This window comes from Ambystoma mexicanum, chromosome 2p, assembly GCF_040938575.1.
Source record: "Ambystoma mexicanum isolate Mex_15411 chromosome 2p, UKY_AmexF1_1, whole genome shotgun sequence".
In the NCBI taxonomy this organism is placed as follows: domain Eukaryota; kingdom Metazoa; phylum Chordata; class Amphibia; order Caudata; family Ambystomatidae; genus Ambystoma; species Ambystoma mexicanum.
Window position 1 is genome coordinate 17433358 of NC_090923.1, and position 21088 is coordinate 17454445.

The following is a 21088-nucleotide window of genomic DNA, read 5'->3' on the forward strand; positions in this document are numbered from 1 at the left end:
CAGGGGGTGACTACACCCCTCCCTCAAAATCAGCCCACCTAGACACCCAGGCGCCTTGAGGAGGGCTTCTGAGCAGAAGCCCGCCAAAAGACAGTGAACAAAGAAGGCGAACATAGTTTACCCCGCAAAGTAAAACACAAGAAGGACTTTAACAAAAAGAAATGTCGAGTAAACCCAACCAGAGCCAAAAGAAAGATGAGTGGTCAAGAGTGTTTATGTTCGAGGCTAATATAGTAGCCAAGAACAGTACCACGTTTATCTAATATAATCGCGGTAGAAAAGTTAGGGTAGATACCACTGCCACCAGCCAAGTCTAAATGTTAAAAGAGCGAAACAATGCTCTCGGAGGTATAGATAAAAAGGGATACGAATTAACACTTTCCAATACTTCACGGAAGATGGGGTGTAGTGGATCTGTGGTAGATTGACTAAGTAAAGTTAATGGTAACTTTACCCTTTTCTGGGGGACGGTAGTCGTCTCAGAAATGGAGTCGAGGGAAGTCTCAAAGACAACCCTGTGCCACGGCACTGAAGGTGCTGTGTGACACACAAAAAGAAGGGGGCTACTGAAGTGGTGTACTTCAGAGTCCACAATCACAAAAACACATAGAAACACATAACAAAACACAGGTAAGAATGGGGGAAAAGCTCTCACTCTTACCAAGTGGAAAAAAATAAACTCCAGAAGTCCAGCAAAGCTGCTGGGGGACTCACTAGGTGAGGGAAATTAGCCATAAATGAGAATTCTCCCTAACAGAACTTATCTAGAAGAACTAGGATAGGTGTGAGACGGGGTTGCTCTTTGGCACCCTGTCTGTTCAATCGTTATATGCCAGACGCTGGAGAATATCTCAATGAGGCAGGACTGGTTTGTGCTAAACTGGGGATTTCGTGGCTGGCATATGCTGACAATTTCCTACTGTTTGATCAGACCAGGGTGGGGCTACAACGTTTGATTCATAAATTTGGAGAATTTGCTGAACTTAATGGATTAAAAATCAATCCTAGTAAAACCCGTATTTTGGTCCTCTCAAAAGGAAAAGGGGGAAAAGGCTGGACTGGAACATAGGAGGCCGATCTATTGTATTTGGGCTTCCCGATTTTGGCACAACCATCGCTCTCTGAACTTCGACTGTTCCACGAACAAAAGGCTATACCACTAATAACTCAGAGCATTAAGCTGGACCAGAAATTTGGAAAGTTGAAATTTGGAAAGTTGTGCCAAAGTTGATGTATGGTATGGAGCTTCACTTTTTGGATCTCCAGATTTTTTGGGATACTATAGAAGGAATAACCTGGAGGAAAATTCTGAAGCTCCCCCATAATATCCCAGTTGTGGCAATCAGATTCGATTTGGGTCTTGTCTCTTTGAGAGCTAAATCTCTTTGCCGGATGATGGCCCTATTTCACTCTCTGCTCTGTCCCATAGGTGAAACTCTGTATGAGGATCTGGGGAAAATACTTTTTTGTCAGGGTCGCTCAGCTGGGAATGGTTACCTTCATAACTTTTGAGACATTTGTGAAAAGACACTAAAGGATTTGCCTAACGATCCTCCCCATCCCGACCCAATGTCCATACTGGTTTCAATGTAATTCTTTGATTGTAATTTGATGATGGCACTGTCGGATTTTTCTTAATATCAGGAATAGATTGTCTAATAGTATTCACTTCCTGTCTCGAGAACGGGACGTGAACAAACTGCGACACATAATGCGCAGGAATATCCACAGCAGCTGCACCCGTTGCAAGATTAGCCGCAATCTCAACTTTCGGGAAAAATGTCGGAGGAACCTCTCTCATAGTCAACTGAGAAGTAGGCAACTCCGAACGCTTACTAAGCAAAAGAGCCAAATCGAGCGCTAAAACAGTCGAAGAAGTGTCAAGTGAAAAAGCTCTCTTACAAATACTCAATAACTCTACGGGCCAACAAATCTTTCTTTTTACGCACTCATCCTGTAGGTACTCAATCATTACCTGTATTACTTTCCTCAGCATTTCTAGCGTATATTGACTATATGTGTCATAAACTTCAACTGGAGTTATCGACGTGTCTGAGATCCATCTAATCGCGTCTTTCGTGCAAATTCGTATTTCCTCAGATATCGATTTACGACAAGGGGGGAACTGTTTCTGTACATACATACTAGCCTCATCGTCATCCTCATTCTGTAACCTTTCCAACTCCTTTCTATACTCAAATATCCTCTCAACATGCTCTTGTACTTTCTCCACAGTGTCTCTAGAAAGCGCTAAGGTGTTCAGATACCTCAACCCTTCTGGGAGATCTGTATTGTTTAATCTGTCCCACATTACACACTAGTGAATCCCTAATCCCTCAATAAAAACATTTTTCTCAGGAAAATTGTCCATATTAGAAAGTGTGGCAAAAACATTAGCTCGATCATCTCTTTCTATACAAAGCTTAGCCCACGCAACCAAGTCACTTTTCTTCTCTGGGGGTACAGTATTGCGAGTGACAACCCTTGATCCCGCTCCCTGATCGACTACAAGCGGTGCAGGACCACAGGAAGAGCAGGCAAGTTCAGCGGAGGTACTATTACTGGTGCAATAGGAAGAGGTTGAGGAGCAGGTGGAGGAGCAGCAACAAAAGGAGGAACAACGCCTGGAGGAAGAGGAACAGTAGGAGGAGCAGGAACAACAGCAGGAGCAGGAGGAGCAGGAATAACAACAGGAAGAGGCAAAGCAGCAGGAAGAGGAACATACAGAGGTGGCGCGGTGGCACCAGGCCTTTGTTCATTTAACAATTTATCGATAAGTTTGTCGGAAACATGAAAGATTTTCTAAATGCCAAGTGAGAAAGCCCTATCCATATTCCTAGCCGACTCAGACTGTTTATCTTGGTCATATAACAACGCTTTTTCGGCATTCGTTTTATGACGGCGCGCATGTTTTTCTCTACTCTTAAGCTGCTGTAAAGCTTCTTTTTTCGAATTCTGTAATACATCAAATGCTGCAGGTCTAGCCTTTTTCTTCAATAAAATGGATTCTAAGTACTCAATACGAGGGATTTCAAAACTACCATTGATTGGCCACTGAGGTTCAGAAGCATGTCTAGTTTGTCTGTGCCAAATATCATTAAACACTATACTACCAATGCCATCCTTACAGTACATAGTACAAGACGGCGACCCCTCCTGTGGTGTCGGACGGTTAAATTCCAAAGATTGTGTATCGCTGCGGAATAACGCCCTGAAGCAGGTAGACAATTTCCCAGGCATATCAGAATACTGGTGTTACCTGGTCAATAATTGTATTTGCCGATACAATTCGCCAAAACAAATTATCAGGATACTTAAGAATCGGATCACAACTCACCTGATCAATCCTAAGGAGGTCCGATCGGATTGCAAAGTTCTTTTCTAACGAATTTTACCTCGTGTTTGGTGATTTCGGGAAAAATCTGCCAGCCTCGATAAGTGGACCCTCGACAAGATGCCGACTCAGAACACGAGCTCACCGTCCAGGGATCGGGCCGTGCAGTGCTGCTGAGGTGTCGCGTCTCTTTCAGAAAGGGGCCCCCTTTTTTTTTGTTACACCGTCCGATCCTGGTCCGATAGCTTGCGTCAACCTTCAACGAGCTAGCATCAATCTTGAGGGTCCCTATTCGGGCGCCATCTGTGAAATCAAAAAGAAGATATCGAGGCTGAGTACCCCAAAAGGAAATACACCAAACGCAGGTTACAAAGAAAGATACAAAGATCTTTATTCTATACTGAACAGTTTCAAAGGACAAAACAACAGATAGCTATCAGCTCTCAGTACAACACAGCAAACTCCAGCTTGGTTTGGTGTGCTCAGTGAGTGGGGCTGTACATTAGAATAGTCGTGCCTTTTATGCAGTCCAAAACATGATGTTCAACCCACCTACAAGTTAATACATCATGGATCTATGGTTCATTCCGAGTTCATACATCTATACATTTAGGGTTTACCTTTAATACATTCATCAACAAGTCACAATGGCAACAGTATGTCTTAGGATTCCTTGATGAGCCTTCTCATACATTTCTGTACAATATGGTTAAACAAGTGTTCACATTTCAGTATTTGAATACATTGTGTTTAACATGTGCTTGCGGATTAGCTTTGTTAACACAGGTAATCCTCCACACACAGATCAGCGAAGGACAGGGTCTCAGTTCATGACCCTAACATGTGGCCTGTAGGCAGGTTACATATTAGCTTGTACACTCCATGTCAAGACGGCCATGTTACATTCAGAATGACACTGTCCACCATTTTAGAACACAGGGTGACTTTAGAGCGAGAATCTAAAATGGCGGATGGACCTAAAAATGGCAGCTTACTCAGACCTTGTAACGTGGATTTTCTTCGTAAGTGGCTTGTCGTAGGCCAATATACTTATATTCATACAGTATAAGAGGCACAATATGATTTCCCGTTTGACAGTTGGAGCTCTGAAGGGAAGCCATTCTGTCTGCCGCAGCGACGGTGGCAGCCGGAGCGCTGAAGGGAAGCCATTCTGTTTGCCACCACCGCGTCAGTGGCAGCTGGAGCTCTGAAGGAAAGCCATTCTGTCGGCTGCCGCCACGGTGGCAGCCGGACCTCTGAAGGGAAGCCATTCTGTTTGCTTCTGCCACGGTAGTAGTCGGAGCTCTGAAGGGAAGCCATTCTGTTCGCCGCCACCACCACAGTGGCAGCCGGAGCTCTGAAGGGAAGCCATTCTGTTTGCCGCCGCCACAGTGGCAGCCGGCGCTCTGAAGGGAAGCCATTCTGTTTGCCGTTGCCGCCACGGTGGCAGCCGGAACTCTTAAGGGAAGCCATTCTGTTCATCGTTACTGCCGCCACAGTGGCAGCCGGAGCTCTGAAGGGAAGCCATTCTGTTAACCGCTGCCGCGTCGGTGGCAGCCGGAGCTCAGAAGGGAAGCCATTCTGTTCGCCGCCGCCTCGGTGGCAGTCGGAGCTCAGAAGGGAAGCGTGCCCTGCAGACTTTGCTCAGAGAGTGAGGCCTTGCTGCCGCAATGCGCACGCGCAGCTGCAAGGCATCCAACAGGGCGCAGGAGCCCTTCAGGGGCAGCAGCCAGTCAAAGCAAACGCTCGAGCATGGGAAGCATGAATAGAGTATGTGATTAACCCCAGCTGCAAGCCCAACCACGGGGCGCAGAGCAGCATCTTTCAAATCCCTTGCTGGGAAAGAAGTCATGTGGAAGTTGAGTGGAGGCTTGGAGGAGGATGAGGTGCAGGAGCAGGCAGAGGTGTAGGGTGCAAGAGCTGTTGGAGGCACATTCCATAAACACAACTGAACACTCTGCGTGTGCCTCCAGGGGCATTCCCACCCTCATCCTCTCTCATTTCCTGTTTCCCCTCCCCTCTTCTGGCTGTCTCTCCTTCCTCATACTGCCCTCTCCAGCTGCCTCACTTCTCAGAGTTCTCTACTCTTCCCTTTCATTAGTCACTCCTATGCTTTCTGACTCCTTTCTACCTCCTGATCCTTAAAATCCTGCACTCACTCTCTTGCTGTCTCTCCTCCTCCTGGCTAACAATACACGTCCCATTTTCAGCACCATGGTGTCCCTGGGTGAGTCTGCTCTTTACACAACTACTTTGCATGTCTCCGGAATAATAAATCGTTTTTATAGCTCTACAAACCCACAGGTATCTAGGCACTGAGATAACAGCTGATGTTACTATCCCACAGCGTGGTACTCAGTGGTACTCAATGTATGGACCTCAGACGGATGAGTGGCCCTGTTAGGATTCGAACCTGCATCAGCTCACTGTGCTGTCTGACCAACTATAGAATGCAGGCATTAATCATCTGCAGTGGACCAGCTGAATTCCTATGAGGACCCTGATGCATACACGTTAACTCATTCTGAGGGAGGTGTCTGTTCCACAGCCTTTAATGATTGTTGTGTCTCCATGAAACATGCAGAAGTGGGGGAGAATGAGCACGCTGAGCTGACGCCCCCAAACACCAATATTTTGCCACCCAAGCAGACGATGCAGCTATTACAACACACACTCACACACCACGTCTGAAACGGTTATCAATGTTGCATACGTTTTGCTCAGATATTAATCTGATTATATACACTCCAACCTTCAAGATTATTATGAACGCAAGTAAAACATTGATTTAAAAAAAAGAAATTCACTTTAGTCAGGGGGCACCTGCTTGAAAACAGAAACTATGTGTTCATTTTGCAATGAGATGCTCTGCTTTTGGAACATGGACACAAACTATCACAACATCATACTTCTACACTGTCAAAAGATGACATTCAGAATACAGCGGTACAACACGGCGGTAAAGTAGCAATAATTCCATTACTGCTGCATTACTGCACTGCCGTACTACAGGTTTGGCAGTGAGATGGAGGATTTTCATCCAGCAAACGGTAGAAGGAGAATCCGCTGTCTTACCGCCACTTTTTCATTCCGGCGGTAAATCCGCCAGATGAAGTGGCAGCAACCGTAAATCCATTCGGAGTTAGTTCGGCTGAATTACCGCCAAACTCATAACAACTGCCTGTATGCGAAATTGGGCAGATGATTTAATTCAGCGATTAGAAAGTGTATAGAGGATCTAGGTCTGTTCTGGTAGCTCTGGAGCTTTCCAATACCATCCTCTTGGCTACTATTGAACATGTGGTTATTTTAACCTTTGATTTTGGTCCCAATAGCAAGCCCAGCACTTCGCTCAGAAATGCGGATAGACTAAGTTATCAGATTGCTCTGAATCACTGTAGCCGTGGATGCCCAGCGTGCAGGAAGTGGGGGAGATCAGTCGAACCTTACATAGAAAGATGATGTTGGCCTGCAGAGAACCATTGTCCAGAGTTTAGAATGTACATGTTTTGTGCATCACTGGAATTTCCCTGAAGATAACAGATCCCGAGAACTTACAGCTGAGAAACACGACTATTGGGGAAATGGAAGACTGGCCTTTGGTAACATGTCCACATCCTGATTATTGATTATTGAGAAAGTGCACGGAAGTGCTGTCTTGCTGTCCAGAAACGCTGTCCCTCCTCCCTGCCGCTGCTACTCTGAGAAGCGGAGAACGTGCAGTTGGTTGTTGAACTTGGTTGGTGCTCTTGGTTGCTATCCCTGAACTTTACCCAAGAAGAATAGTCTAACTGGACTTTATTACTATCACATTTTTATTTATAGATATTCGTTTTATTTGTGTTTTTCTTTAGAATACAGTGAACGCGCACACCGAGGAAGTGCACGGAAGTGCTGTCTTGCTGTCCTGCGTGGCGAGGGCTGAGGGGCTGTAGAGCATTATAGATCTTCCCCTTGTGTCTGCCAGTTAGTTAGTCATTGAGAATCAGGCAGTCAATTACATCTCACACAACACTGTGTTTGTTTAACCATTGGTAGTCTTCTAAGTTCCGAAGTTTCACCTTGATTAAACAAGCATTATAGAGCCATCGCGTAAACATCGAGTAAACAGCCGTCGCTGTATGTAAGCGCTGAGCAACATAGGAGGATTACGCTGCTTGTGAATGCCCTAGTATCTGGACCACGGTAAGCGTTCTTCAGTCACTATTTGGGCTGAATAGTTTTGGAGACCAGTTGCTGTGATATATCCAATTTTACGTAGACGCACAGTGTCATGATCACCTCCCGGGCTGAAGGTTTGGGTCCAGGTATGCAGGCTAGCAAGGGATCCTTGTGCAGATCTGTGAGGGCTAGATGGTTACTAGCATGGCATACTAGCCATTCTTCACAATCCACAGTATCAGATTCACAGTGTGCTTCTATAGAGATCTAATGGTTAACTAATCACCTTAAGATGGCCGCCCTGCGGGTCGTACACTGAGTAGCCATTGAGAACTAGTAGTTGGGCTGACAGCGGTGTAACGCTCACCGGGGCGTTGCTCACAGACCTGTAAAAAACAATAGAAAAGTCATGTTATGAGCATATCGAGTTAACAGAAAATCCACAGACCAAAGATTCAACGTACCTGACAAGCATTTCCACAGCAGCAGTCCTCCAGCAGAGTCCTGTGGTGCAGTCTGTTACTTTTCTTCCTCAGCCGTGACTACTCTGTGGATCCTTCAACTTCCACTAACCTGCAAGACAAGGTACAACAGTTGGAGAAAAACATTTAAAACATTAGTTGCGAGTGAAAATAAACTACGCGCTTACTTACCCTAAGCTTCTACAAACTTTTCAGAGCATTTCAAAGCCTGGCCTCACAGAGAGGGAGTGTTCAGCTTGGTCGCGAAGGCACTTATCACTCAACGTCTTTCCAATTACGCGCTCATGCTTCCCTCAAGAGAAGACTTCATGTTTTTTCATCAACGACGGCCGTGTTTCCTCAAGTGTAATTCTCTCTTCATCGAACATGCAAAAGAAAGAGAGAGATTTTAGACTTTTATTCAAGAGAAGATATCTCTCCAGTTATTGTTCTACCTCAGAGGCTTCAACAGCCAACTGACTACAGCAAAGGCTCTCCAAGCATCAAGACACTTACCTCTTTGAGGCTTTTCAACGTTTTCCAGTCTGGAATATTCTTGGGCCTCATTATCAACGCACCCCTGCACGAAAGCCTCAAAAACTACACTAATAGATAGATATGAGACTAGTATCCATAATAAGGTTACACAAGTAGATGAACCAGACAACAAAACAGGATATTGGCAGTGGTTGCCCACTATTTTTAGGATCCACTTTGCAGGCACTCCACCCTAATCACTGCTTCTTGTGCTCATGGAACACAAGAGGCTTCAATCATCTGTCGGCAGATGATGGGCTATTAGATAATATTGATCTTTTTCAAATAATAGCTCTACAAGAGACAGGGCTCACGGAATTATGTGAGATCGATGGGCGCAGCACTTCCCAAGTGCTGGCCAATAAAGGAGAAAAAGGTTGACCACAAGGTGGTTTGATCATCTCGGTATGAAATCCACAGACCACATCCCTGGTCATTAACAACTCTACACTCATCTGCAATCATATTAGCTGTCCTTGTAAAAACAGAGAATAATCACTCAACTGAGATTATAATAATAAATATTGGTGACCCCACAATGAGGATCTCCGTCTTTTCATCATTTAGGAAAAGACTGTTATTTGCCATCCAGTTTGGATAATCGCATAGATTTTGTTGACTGTGATCGTATCTTGCTCATGGTTGCTGTAATCAGAATGAAAATATGCGTATCGTCAGAGAAATTCATGTAGATCACTCCCATGTTATCTAGTGCTGTGAAGAGTATCTTAGTTTAGGCATTATAGAGAGTTGTTGATAGGCAGGAGCCTTGTGGCACTCCTAACGGGACATGGATGGGGTCGGCTGCTTCCTTTCCTATGCCTATTCTGGAGGTGCGATCAGATAGAAATGATTTAATTGACATTGAAGCAGTGAGCTTCCCATATGATACTGACACTAATATAGTGGCAATAGAACTGAAATCAAGACTGGGTTTGAATCTAATTATGGGTGAGGCGGTGGCATGGGAGCAGAGGGGTCTGAAGATCTCTCTAATTTGCCCGACAACTACTGTCTCCGAGTCCCGCCGGATAATCAATCAAGATCTTCGATGGGGGGGCAACCAGTAAGGATTTTCCCCCAACTGTCTCAACGAATATGTGGGATATGCTAACTGAAGTGATCTCCCAAGTCTTTCTTAAGATGGGGATGACCCATCCGAAGCTCTAGGGTCGCCTCAAGTTAATGTGCTATCATGGAATACTAGAGGCTACACATCCTTTTCTGAGGAGCCCAGGAGATCGTAAATTTTTAAAACTTTCGATCTAATTCTTTTTCAAGAAACTTGGCTAACTGGTCTAGTAGGTATTGATGGATTCACAATTTTTCAACAGTTGGCCTTGGCTCCTGGGATGGGTAGACCAATGGGGGGTTTGCTGGTGGCCTCTAGTAACGAGATGTTTAAATCCTCGGTGATTGTCTCAAATAGTATCCAGGGGATCCTCATGGTGAGAGTATCTTTGAGAAACTCCAAAGAACGTTTAAGCTGGATTGTGGTAAACCTTTACTGGAACTCGGGTGTCTATCCACTTAGTGAGTTTCTGTGTGCTCTCTCGGAGGGTTTACTTGATTGCTCTAACCGTTACCCGGGGGATGAAATTCTTATTGCCGGGGACATTAACTCTCAATGTATCTCTAATGTGGATCTCAGATCAGGCAAGTGTAAGCAGAAGTCTATGAATGGAAAAATATGGTTAAGGTTTATGCAGGATTGGAATCTATCTATGTTGAATGGAAATATTAGGGGGGATATTCCTAATTCCCCCACTTGGCACAGAGGTATTTCATTCTCCACGATAGATTATTTCTTTGTCTCTAGCAATATTTTTGAAAATTGTAACAGTCTGATAGTTGGAGATGGGAATCCTGATGACGATGCTATGCTGAAGGTGACTGTATCGTATGATTGTGCTCCAGTAACTTTTGGTTATGATCATGAGCTCCTTGTTAATAACTCAGGTAATGCCATTAGAACATTTCAAAAAGGAGGTCAGTTATTAAATACTGAGCTGCGCCTCAGGACGAGCGATTAATCTAATCAGTTTTTGATTGACTTCTGTATTCCTAGTGTTTTCCTGAATTTTCTGTCTGGACAAGCAGTAATGGAGCCCCACGTGCAGAAAACTCACAAGTTACATAAACACTCTTTTAATGTTCAAATTATAATTCGTAAAAAGGAATTGAGGTCCCAGATATCTATCCTAAAGAGAGCGGGCTTGTGTGAGAAGGCCTATGGGGAGGGGTTGGTAAAGCTGATTGGATTCGTGCACATCATCACCTGATATTACAACAGGATGCTGAGAGAATGTTATATGTCCTGTCTCTTAAGAATTCCCAAAATTTCTGGTCTTTAGTCAATATGAATGAGGCTACTCAACATCAGAAACAAGATTCTACTATTCAAGAGGGGTTGTGGATTGAACATTTTTCGAAGGTTTATGGTTCTGATATCTCATTATGCTCGGTTGCTGACGTAATCCATAGTTGGGTTCTCGAGTTTAACGTTCTGGATATAGAACTGTTAATTAAAAAATCTTCAGCGTCCAGAGCTTCTGGACCGAATGGCTTAAGTAACTCGATCTTCAAATCGGATCCAGAAACAAGGGCGTAGGTCCTTAAAGCCCTTTTTGATAATATTATCGCCCAGATGAGAATCCCTGATTCATGGAGGCTCTCAATAGTCATTCCTATTTATAAGAAGGGAGACAGGCTATTGGCTTCTAATTATCGCCCCATCTCTCTCCTAGATGCCAATAGTAAAAAAATGTTGGGTATTGTTCTAGGGGAGTTGGAACTCTGGGCAAAAACTAAGGGAATTATTCCAAAGCAGCAATCTGGACTCAGAAAGGGTCTGTCGACATCACTGAATGGGTTAGTCTTGAGCTGCTTAGCTGCAAAGTCCTTCACCAAGGGAGGTCCTCCTCTTTTTGGAGCCTGGATTGACTTATCACAGGCTTTTGATATGGTTGATAGAAATCTATTATGGGGAAAATTAGTGGCCTGGGATATACCCGCTGGCTTACTCTCTATTCTAATAGAGTTGCATTCTAACAATCATATGCGGGTTAGACTGGGCAGGTCCAGTTTCCTTTCTGACCAAATCAGGATGACTAGAGGGGTTCGCCAAGGTTGTTTATTGGCTTCCTTGCTTTTCATCCTTTTTATGGCAGACCTAGCTGATTGGCTACAGAATATTGGGTTGATATCTCCCTCCATCAGTAATGCCAAAATTAATTGGCTAGCATATGCCGATGATGTAGTAGTGTTGGACTACTCACAAGTGGGGCTGCGGCGCCTGCTAAGTGCTTTAGAATCTTATGCCAGGATTAATAAATTAAGAATAAATCCCTCAAAATCTAAGATTCTTGTATTCAGGAGGCCTAATGAAATAGTGAAGAACTTGAGTTGTAAGTTAGATCACTCTCAGGTAGAGGCTGTCTCTGAATTAACCTATTTGGGAGCTGAATTAAGATCCTTCCCATCTAGGTTTAATTTGATGGCTTCTATGGATTTAAAATTGATCAAGTTGGGAGCCCAGATGAAAAAAATACATTCTAAGTTTGGCAGATTTACCATCATTCCCCTTATAAGATTTTATATCGGGAAGGTAGTTCCCATTATTCTATATGGCATGGACTACAATCCTCTAGCCTTTGACTTAGACTGGGATGTTTTTGAATCAAAGATTTGGAAACGTACTTTGGGACTCTCTGATTGTGCTCCAATTGTTTCCCTACGATATGAATTTGGTCTGTCTTCACTCAGATCATGGCTAGCCTGGAAGTGGCTTACTCTTTATAGGTCAATTCTTGATCCCCCTAAGAATTCACTTTTTGAGGATTTTGACGTAGAGCGGGTTCATGGCAATAACGTTTTTCTATGTAGGTTAGAATCAACATGTTTGGAACTATTGTCCCGTTGTGATTCTGATGCTGAGTCCCTCCTACAGAACCCTCTAAAAGTGAAGGAAAAATTGAAACTGGCTGATTGGATTCATACGATTGAGGAGATGCGGGGAACAAAAAGATCAGCTTCCCTCACACTCTTAGATAAGCGTCTATCGTTCCTTTCGGCTTATCTTAAGAAGTCCCCTAGCTTTTGGTTTAGATCTGCTTTTTTGAGATTTCGTTTAAATCTACTCCCTACCCTGGAATTACTTGCTATAAGGGATAAAGAAGAGGGTACTGCTCCAATCTGTGATAGATGCTTAACTATGGATGTTCAGACTACTAAGTATTTACTTTCTAAGTGCCCAGGGACTTGGAGTGTCAGGGCTAGTTCTTTTGGCAGATTTGTTCATAATGAGTCTCATTTAAATTCTGATGATTTTTGGGCGAGGTTATCGTCTGGCAATGAGATGGCTTTATCAATTGAAGTGGGTAGAGTTTTAAAGGAATGGAAGCTAGTAACAACTTGAATTTTGTGAAAAATTTGGTTGTTAGAGTTTCTTTTATCTTTTTCTTCTGATTTTTTTATTATGAGATAGGTGTACCTTAAAACTGTAAAGGTTTGTTTTTATCGTTTATGTAATATGTTGGCTGTGAAATGTGTAAAGTCAAATTGTGGCTAATGCACTTTAAATTAAAAAAAAATTAAAAAAAAGAAATTATTTAATCCATAGTCTGGCTTCTTGAGAGAATTTGAAATTGGTACGCAGGGTGTTACATAGTTTGTCATGGTCCACCAGATCGAATACGGCAGATAAGTCTAATAGTAGTAGAATGCTGATGATTCCAATGTCCCTGATGATATCCATTTGGATTTTTAAGTCTAAGAGAGCCATTTCGGTTCTATGGTTAGTCCGAATGCCTGATTGTCTGGCACCTAGGAGGTGGTTCTCTTCCGAGTAGTTTTGAATGTGGGAGTAGGCTATTTTATCAATTATTTTGAGCAAAAACAGGACGGTGGTTATTGGTGTTAAGACTGATTTCCTATACTCTGGCCTGGTGGACAGATGTATAGAAGGCCAACCTATATTGTGACAGGGACAACTCTGGGAAGCTGAAGCCAAACCAGTTTAAGGTAGCAGTGACAGGCGGCCTAGGCTAAGTTCTTCAGAGGGTTGAGAGTGTAAAGGGTCCACAATGAGGTCACACAATGGGAGTCACAAATTACACTTAGACAGGATGTATAAAAATACAGTTATTTAATTATGGCCAAACACACTATACGAACATGTACTACAAGCAGGTAGACTTATCAACCAACACAATCAAACTAAAATACATAGTCACAGGTTCAAGTGCATAATACAAATCAAAATACTCCTGTAAGGGAATGAATAGGTGGGTGTCACACACAAAAAGGTCCACAGAGATGATCCCTAACTAATATTGTCCAACCCTAAGTTGCCTGGGGCCTTGTGCCCTATTGTTCAGGATACTAAGACACAGAACTCAGGAGACAGGAGAAAATGTAGGTAGGGTCTCTGGGGTCCAGTGATGGATTCTTAGAGCCAGAGTTCAACATAGACAAGTGTCCAAAATTACCCCAACAGTCAAAAGTCTTGCTAAGGCAAGTACTGGCAAAGCCAAAAGGTTTAGAATAAAGGTGATTGTAAGTCCATTGACTTAGAATTGGAGTGCAGGGGTATGTTAAAGGCTCGGTAACTTACCCCCTCACTCTGAATCTTCTCAAGACTTTCCAGAAAAAAGTAAGGGTGTCCTGGCTTGCTTTTCCCGCCGATTTCCGCGGTCCTCGATTTTCACAGGTTGCAGGTTTGTGTGATTCTCCGGTTAGGATCTTTTGCTGGTGCAAGGACTCTTGATGAAGAAATGCAGAAACAAACAATGCAGCACCCTTCTCGAGACTGGAGGCGGGTCAGAAAAGCAGATTTCAGACCGTGCACGCCACGCACAGTGATGCAGCAGGACTCTGTAGCCGAAATTTCGCAGACAGTGTTGTTGGCAGCTGAGAGTGTGCCAAGTTTCAGGTAGAAACTCGGAACGGCAACGAAGATAACCCGGTAACCCAAAACCAAAGCTGGTCAGCCACAGGACGATTCCAGGGCACTTCCGATGGCAGTTTTTGTGCTGGGCACAGAGTAGGCTTCGGGAATGGATGGTCCCCTCCACTCCTGGGGTCGTAGCACCTTCGCAGGCCTACTGAAGATCACAAGACAGACAGGGCTCCACCAGGACTGCAGCAGAAGTTGGTTGTCAGGCCTCCTTCAGACAGGTTACAGGTTTCTTTGCGGGTCTTCTCAGCTAGATGGATTCATGGCTCCTTCAGGCTCTTCCAGGATCTCTGAGAAATGCATGCAGGGGCCCTCTTCTTATCCTAACAGCCAGGTAGGAGTCGAAACTCCCACTAGCCAAGGACAGAACTAGACTACCCACACACCCCACAGTGGTCCAATCAGGAACACTGGTGGGAACACTCGACATACCACTCAGACACAAAGAAAGCAGGATGTGTATTTGGGTCAGACTGACCCAGCCCACATCCTGCCTGCAAACACACAAAGCCCTCCAGTAGCCCGCCAAAAGCTGCTGCTTTCCCGGGCACTGGAAGTCCTTATAAGGATCTTCCTGGACTCTGATGCCAGGAAGAAGGCTAAACAACAAGATGCAAAAAGAATAGACGAAACACCTCGTGGCACGGCCATGTTTGGCCAGTAGTCACAGTAAGTAGCCAAACACGGTTTAGCTAAAATGAAATTCTCCAAAAAGTGGGGAAAGGTCACTGCTGCCACCAGCCCATCTTTTAAGCACCTCTAGAGTAACCAAAAAATCCTTTTAGAGTTAGTTTAGTTCAAAACAAAAATGCACCCCATTGCATGGCAGTGTAAGCTGCTGTGTGGAATGATAACAAGTTACCACATGTGATACAAAAGTAACCACAAGTAGCAACACACTCACAAGACTAAGGGAAACACAGTTTCCCAGTACTGATAGCCTTAAGGACATATCAGTTTCCCCATAACATGTGAGCAAAGGCCAGTGCAGTGAAGCTTAAGGCTTCACTGTACTGCAAAAAGTACAGGTAAGATTGAAAAATAAAAGCAAAAAGTTTGGGGGTTCCATAAAGATGGAAGGAAAGGTGCAGTAAAGAGAATCTTTCCTAACAATTGGGCGGTAATTTGTGGGTATTGCCGGGTCAAGAGAGGGTTTTTTAAGCAATGGGGTGACCCACGCTTCTTTGATGCTGGCAAGGACCTCCATAGAGGTAAATGAGGGATTGACACATCTAGTGATGACGGGTGCTAGGGGAGGAGCGCACAATTCAACGAGTTTGGCTGGGAAGCAGTCTCCTTTGCAATTAGAGGCTTTGAGTTTGGAGCTGATATCAAGGATTTGCTTTTGACTGACCTGGAGAATTTAAATGCTGTTGTTGTGTTCATGGGTTCTAGGTCCAGCGATATGGGAGGGGATTTTTTGCTGACCAATGAAGTTTGTTTTGCTGAGATTTTGTTTTGTAGCGTGTCAGTTTTTGATGACAGTCATTTTATATGGTGGTACACCATGCTTTACTGGTATTTTTGGGGGAGGTTATGGGTATGTGGCTTTTCATGTCTTTCACTATGGAAAAGAGCTCTTTGGAATTTGATGCTGCATTAATGATACGTGTATTGAGAGCATTCGCTTTTTGTTCTATTAAGGTGGATTTGTAGATTTGGGTAGCTTTGCAGAATCTGTAGTTCTACTTTTTGAATGGAAATATTCCAACACCCTTTTGTTCCGCCTTAACGCTATTAGCTTGCCATTAAACCAGAAGTTGGAGTGCTTAGCTGGCCGTGGAATTTTAGTTTTGATTGGTGCTAGTGCGTTGATTGTGGAAGTGAGGCAGGGGTGATAGGAGTCTGCGAGGCAGCTAGGGTTTGTATCTATATTGGTTTGCGCAGCAAGTTCCTCTGACAGGACAGGGGTGATAGTTTCAGGTGAGAGGTTTTTCGTATTTCTTATTTCGATGGGGCTGAGGGATGTTGTATCCCTGGCCACTGTTCCTTGTGAGAAGATTTGGAAGCAGATGAGGTGGTGATCAGACCAGTTGATGTCTTTGATAGAGTCGATGGATAGACTTACGTTGAGGGTAAGTATCCAATCTAACGTTCTACCTTTGACATGAGTAGGTGCATTCACGAGTTGAGTGAAGTTCATGTCGGATAGAGAGGAATGAAGGGCGCTTGCTTTATGGTCAGAGGCGTCATTGAAGCCGAGATTCAGATCGCTGAGTACTATAAATTAGATATTCGGTTTGATGTAGGGCGTGCTCAGAAGTGGAATGTCAGATTCTGGATGGTTGAGGTGGTTCGGGACTCTATATGTAATGAGGAGGTTGATAGTGGTATTGGGATTGGTAGTGAGTTTGACAAGGAGTAGTTCATAACCTTCCAGGTTGTCACATGTGCATGCTCTGAATTGAAGATCATTTTTAGCTATGAGGGCAACCCCTCCTCCTACTGAGTTGATGCGGTCTGATCTGAATATGGTAAGGTCCAGTGGTATGGCCAATGTGAGTGCTGGGCCGGACGCTGGCTGCAGCCAGGATTCTGTGATGACTAGGAAGTCAAGGTGGTGATCTAAGAGAGATCATGTATCTCAATGGCGTGGGCACCTAGGGAACGCACATCGATGAGTGCTCTTTTAAGTGGGGGTGGAAGCACTGGAGTAGGAGTAGTGGGGTGGAGAATATGGGCCTGAGTGGTAGGTGTGTTACTTCTGTTGCTTGTTGGGATAGAGGTGGCTGTAGTTTGCACAGCAACTTTGGGAGGGATGACAGTGTGGTACTCTTTGATATCCTGTTCGGGTAGCTGATATGATATGATATGATATGGCATTTGTAACGCGCCTATACACAAGTGTTTCAAGGCGCGACGAGGCAGGGAGGGGGGAACAAAGGGAGACAGACAACGATCCTACTACGCCAGGTGTCATTCAGATCGCGCGAGTGCATGGGTAGGGGGAACGGGAAAAGTGCAAGGGGGAAAGGGAGAGGGGAAAGTGCAGTACAGGGTTAGTAATGAACAAGATAAATAATAAGGGCCAGCTGGTGGCAAGTGCAAGATAAGTGCAGACAAGTGCTGGGAAGGGGGGCTGTAGGGATACAGAGACAGTCCCGCAGTGCAGGGGTTGCCAGGAAGGCAGTGCAGGGGAGAGTGGCTGGGCCAAGGACCGAGATTGGTGAGTGGCCCAGTTGCTGATTCAGTACAGTTTCAGTGATTTAGCAGGGGAGAGGGAGAAAGAAAGCAGACGCAAAGAGGAAGGTTTTGAGGTGCTTCCGGAACCGGAGATGGTTCTCCTCAAATTTCAGGGAGGCAGGAAGGCTGTTCCAGAGGGAGGCCCCTGCTGCGGAGAGAGATCTCCCCCCAACTCGTTGCTTGGAGAAGCGGCTGACCCTGAGGGAGTTGGAGGCGGAAGAGCAAAGTGCTCGAGAAGGAAGATATTTAGGAAGGGAGAGTTGAAGGTAATTTGGCCCTAGGCCCCAGAGGGCCTTGTGGACAATGCAGAGGGTTTTTAACTTAATCCTCGCAGCCACAGGGAGCCAGTGTAGCGATTTCAATCCTGGAGAGATACGGTCCCTGGGCTTGAGGCCAAGGACAAGTCTCGCAGTCCTGTTCTGGATGAGTTGCAGAGGGCGGAGAGTAGAGGCAGGCAGATTTAGATAGAGGCTGTTACAGTAGTCCAGCTTCGAGAGACCCAGGGCTCTGGAGACAGTGAGCTTCTGGGGGAAGGAGAGGAAAGGAGGGATACCTCTGAGGAGGTGCAGCTGGTAGTGTGACTTCTTAGAAACGTCAGAAATGTGAGGAGAGAAGGAGAGTGTGGAGTCGAAGATGACCCCGAGGTTTTTTGCCTTGCAGGTAGGAGCAGGAAGAGGCCCAAGAGAGGCCGGGCAGAGAGCTGCAGGGAAGGAGGGAGTGGGTGTGCTGATGAGTAGAATCTCGGTCTTACTGGCATTAAGGCAGAGGTCGTTGGCGGCACACCATTCCTGGATAGCAGAAGGACAGTCAGAGATGAGGGAAGGAGAAGAGGAGGCCGAGGGTAGCCTGAAAATGAGCTGGGTATCATCCGCATAGCACTGAAAGTTGGGGCAGAGAGCAGCGATGCAGTGGGCGAGAAGTGCCAGATACTGGTTGAACAGCCAGGGAGAGAGGTTAGAACCCTGGGGGACACCACAGGTAGAGAAAAAGATGTCAGACAGGAAAGACCTGGGAGGGTCGATTTGAGAGGAAAGAGGTCAGCCAAGCCAGAGCCTGACCAGTGATACCCAGGTTATCATGGAGACGGTTGAGCAGGATGGTATGGTTGACAGTATCAAAGGCAGAAGAGAGATCAAGCAAAATGAGAACACAAGGAATGTTAGAGTAAAGGTTCGAGAGCAGGTCCGCACGGATGTTCATGAGAGCAGTTTCCGTGCTTCTGGCAGCTCTGAAGCCAGACTGATGGTCATGAAGGCTACCAACAGATTCAGCATGGAGATTAAGCTGGGAGATGGCAAGTTTCTCCAGGAGCTTGCCCAGGAAGGGAGTGATAGAGATTGGGCGATAGTTAGCCAGGCAGGAGGGGTCGGAAGAGGGTTTCTTAAGAAGGGGGTGCACAAGGGAGTGCTTGAGAGGGGATGGGAAGACTCCAGAGGCGAAGGAGTGATTGCAGAAGTCAGCAAGGGCAGGAACCAAGGAGTCGATGTGGTCCTTGATAGTTTTGGAGGAACAGGGGTGGACCTGTTTTGACGAGACTTTCATAGATCGGACTTGTCTCGAAACCTTGTCAGCAGAAAAAAGGGGAAAGGCAGAGAAGGAGAGAGGAGGGGTGGCTGCAGAAGGTCCAGAGGAAGGGCAGGGAATAGAGGGGGGTAGGTGATGGGAGGAGAGTGAGGACAGGATGTCCTGAGTTTTTTAAATGAAGTGAGAGGCCAGTGCCGTACAGAGGGCCTGGGAGGGGACACGAGAGGTAGAGACTGCAGCAGGGTTGGCCAGCTCCTTGCAGTTTTTAAAGAGTTCAGCCGAATTGTTAGATGCCGCAGTGATGCGTGCTTGGATAAGGGCTCTCTTCTTGGTGAGAACGGAGAGACGGTTTTGCTTTGGAGCAGGCAACAGGCCAGTTTGTCAGAGGATGAACATGAAGCACGCCATTTCCTCTCTGCCACCCTGCACAAGCGTTTAAGGGTGACGAGATCTGAGTCATATCAGGAGTTACATTTGGCTTTGGACTTCAGGCGGATTCTCATAACAGGGGCAAGGATATCAAGAGTATCAGATATAGCAGAGTAGAGAGTGGAAAGGGCTGTATCAGGGTGGGAGTCAGCCGAGGGGGGAAGAGGGGGTGAGAAGGTGGCAGCGAAAGCCTCAACTGACACACGCTTCATGGGTCGGATGACTGAGAAGGAAGATGGCAGTGATGAGGGTGGCTTTGCCTGTGGGGTAGGGAGGGTGAGGTGGGAGGAGAGGAGAAAGTGATCACTCCAGAGAGAGGAGTGGAGAGAGGGACAGAGAGGGGAAGGTCAGAAGAGATCAGGGCATCAAGAGTGTGCCCAGCAGAATGGGTTGGCCCAGACGGGAGAATAGAGAGTGAGAGAGAGTCGCAGAGATCGCGAAAGAGTCCAGAGGGGGGACAGGAGGCATCCAGGTGGATGTTGAAGTCTCCAAAAAAGAGGAGTTGAGTGGTTGAGGACAGGAGTGAGGAGGAGAGGTCAGCCCACTCAGAGAGGAAGGAGGAAATTTGACCAGGTGGCCGATAGATAGTAGCCATGGTAAGGGAATGGCTAGGAGAGAGAGAGAGTCGGCAGACAAGACATTCAAAAGAGGAATAGGCCTGCGTGGGAATAGCAGTGGCAGGAATCCACTCAGGGAAGATAAGGGCCACACCCCCCCAGCACGGTTGGGCCTGGGCATGGAGAGGATCATGTAGCCATCAGGTAGGAGTGTGTCAAAGCTGGTGACAGAGCTGGCCGTGAACCATGTCTCAGTGAGACCGAGTACGTCCAGGTCCAGTTCCTCAAGAAGGCGGCAGATATCAGAGGAAAGTTTGACAGCAGAGCGAGAGTTAAGAGTGGCAATGTGGAGAAGGTTGCCATCTTTGAAGGACTTCCGGGGAGGGGTACAGATCAGAGGTACGCCCTGCGGAGGAGAAGGAGCACGGGAGGGGTCAGGGAGGGAGGGTAGAGGCAAGGTAGCTGAGGACAGAGGAGGGGGGACAGCAAGAGAAGAAAGGAAGTTGATGAGGCGCAGGAAGCGTCTATCAAAGAGGTGAAGGTTGGCCTGAGGGCCTTGGACCAAGACGGTCCCATTAGCGTAGACATTAATGATGGCTGTTAGGGGGAATTCTCTGTTTAGGCTGAATTTCCTAACCTAGTGAGTCCCCCAGCAGCTTTGCTGGATTTCTGGAGTTTGTTTTTTTCCATCCTGCCAAGAGTGAGACTCTTTTTCTCCCATCCTTGGACATGTATGTGGGTAATTCCTTTGAATGTCAATGTGTTCTATGGGCTATGGGGTCTTTTACTCCATAGGGTCTCATATGTTTTTCTATGTGTGTTACACCGCACCCTACGTGCCGTAACACTGGGGCGTCCTAGCGGGCCTCCACCATAGACTCCATACCCGGGGACTGACTACTGTCTCCCCGGGCATGTAAAGTCACCATTGGCTTTACTAAACCTA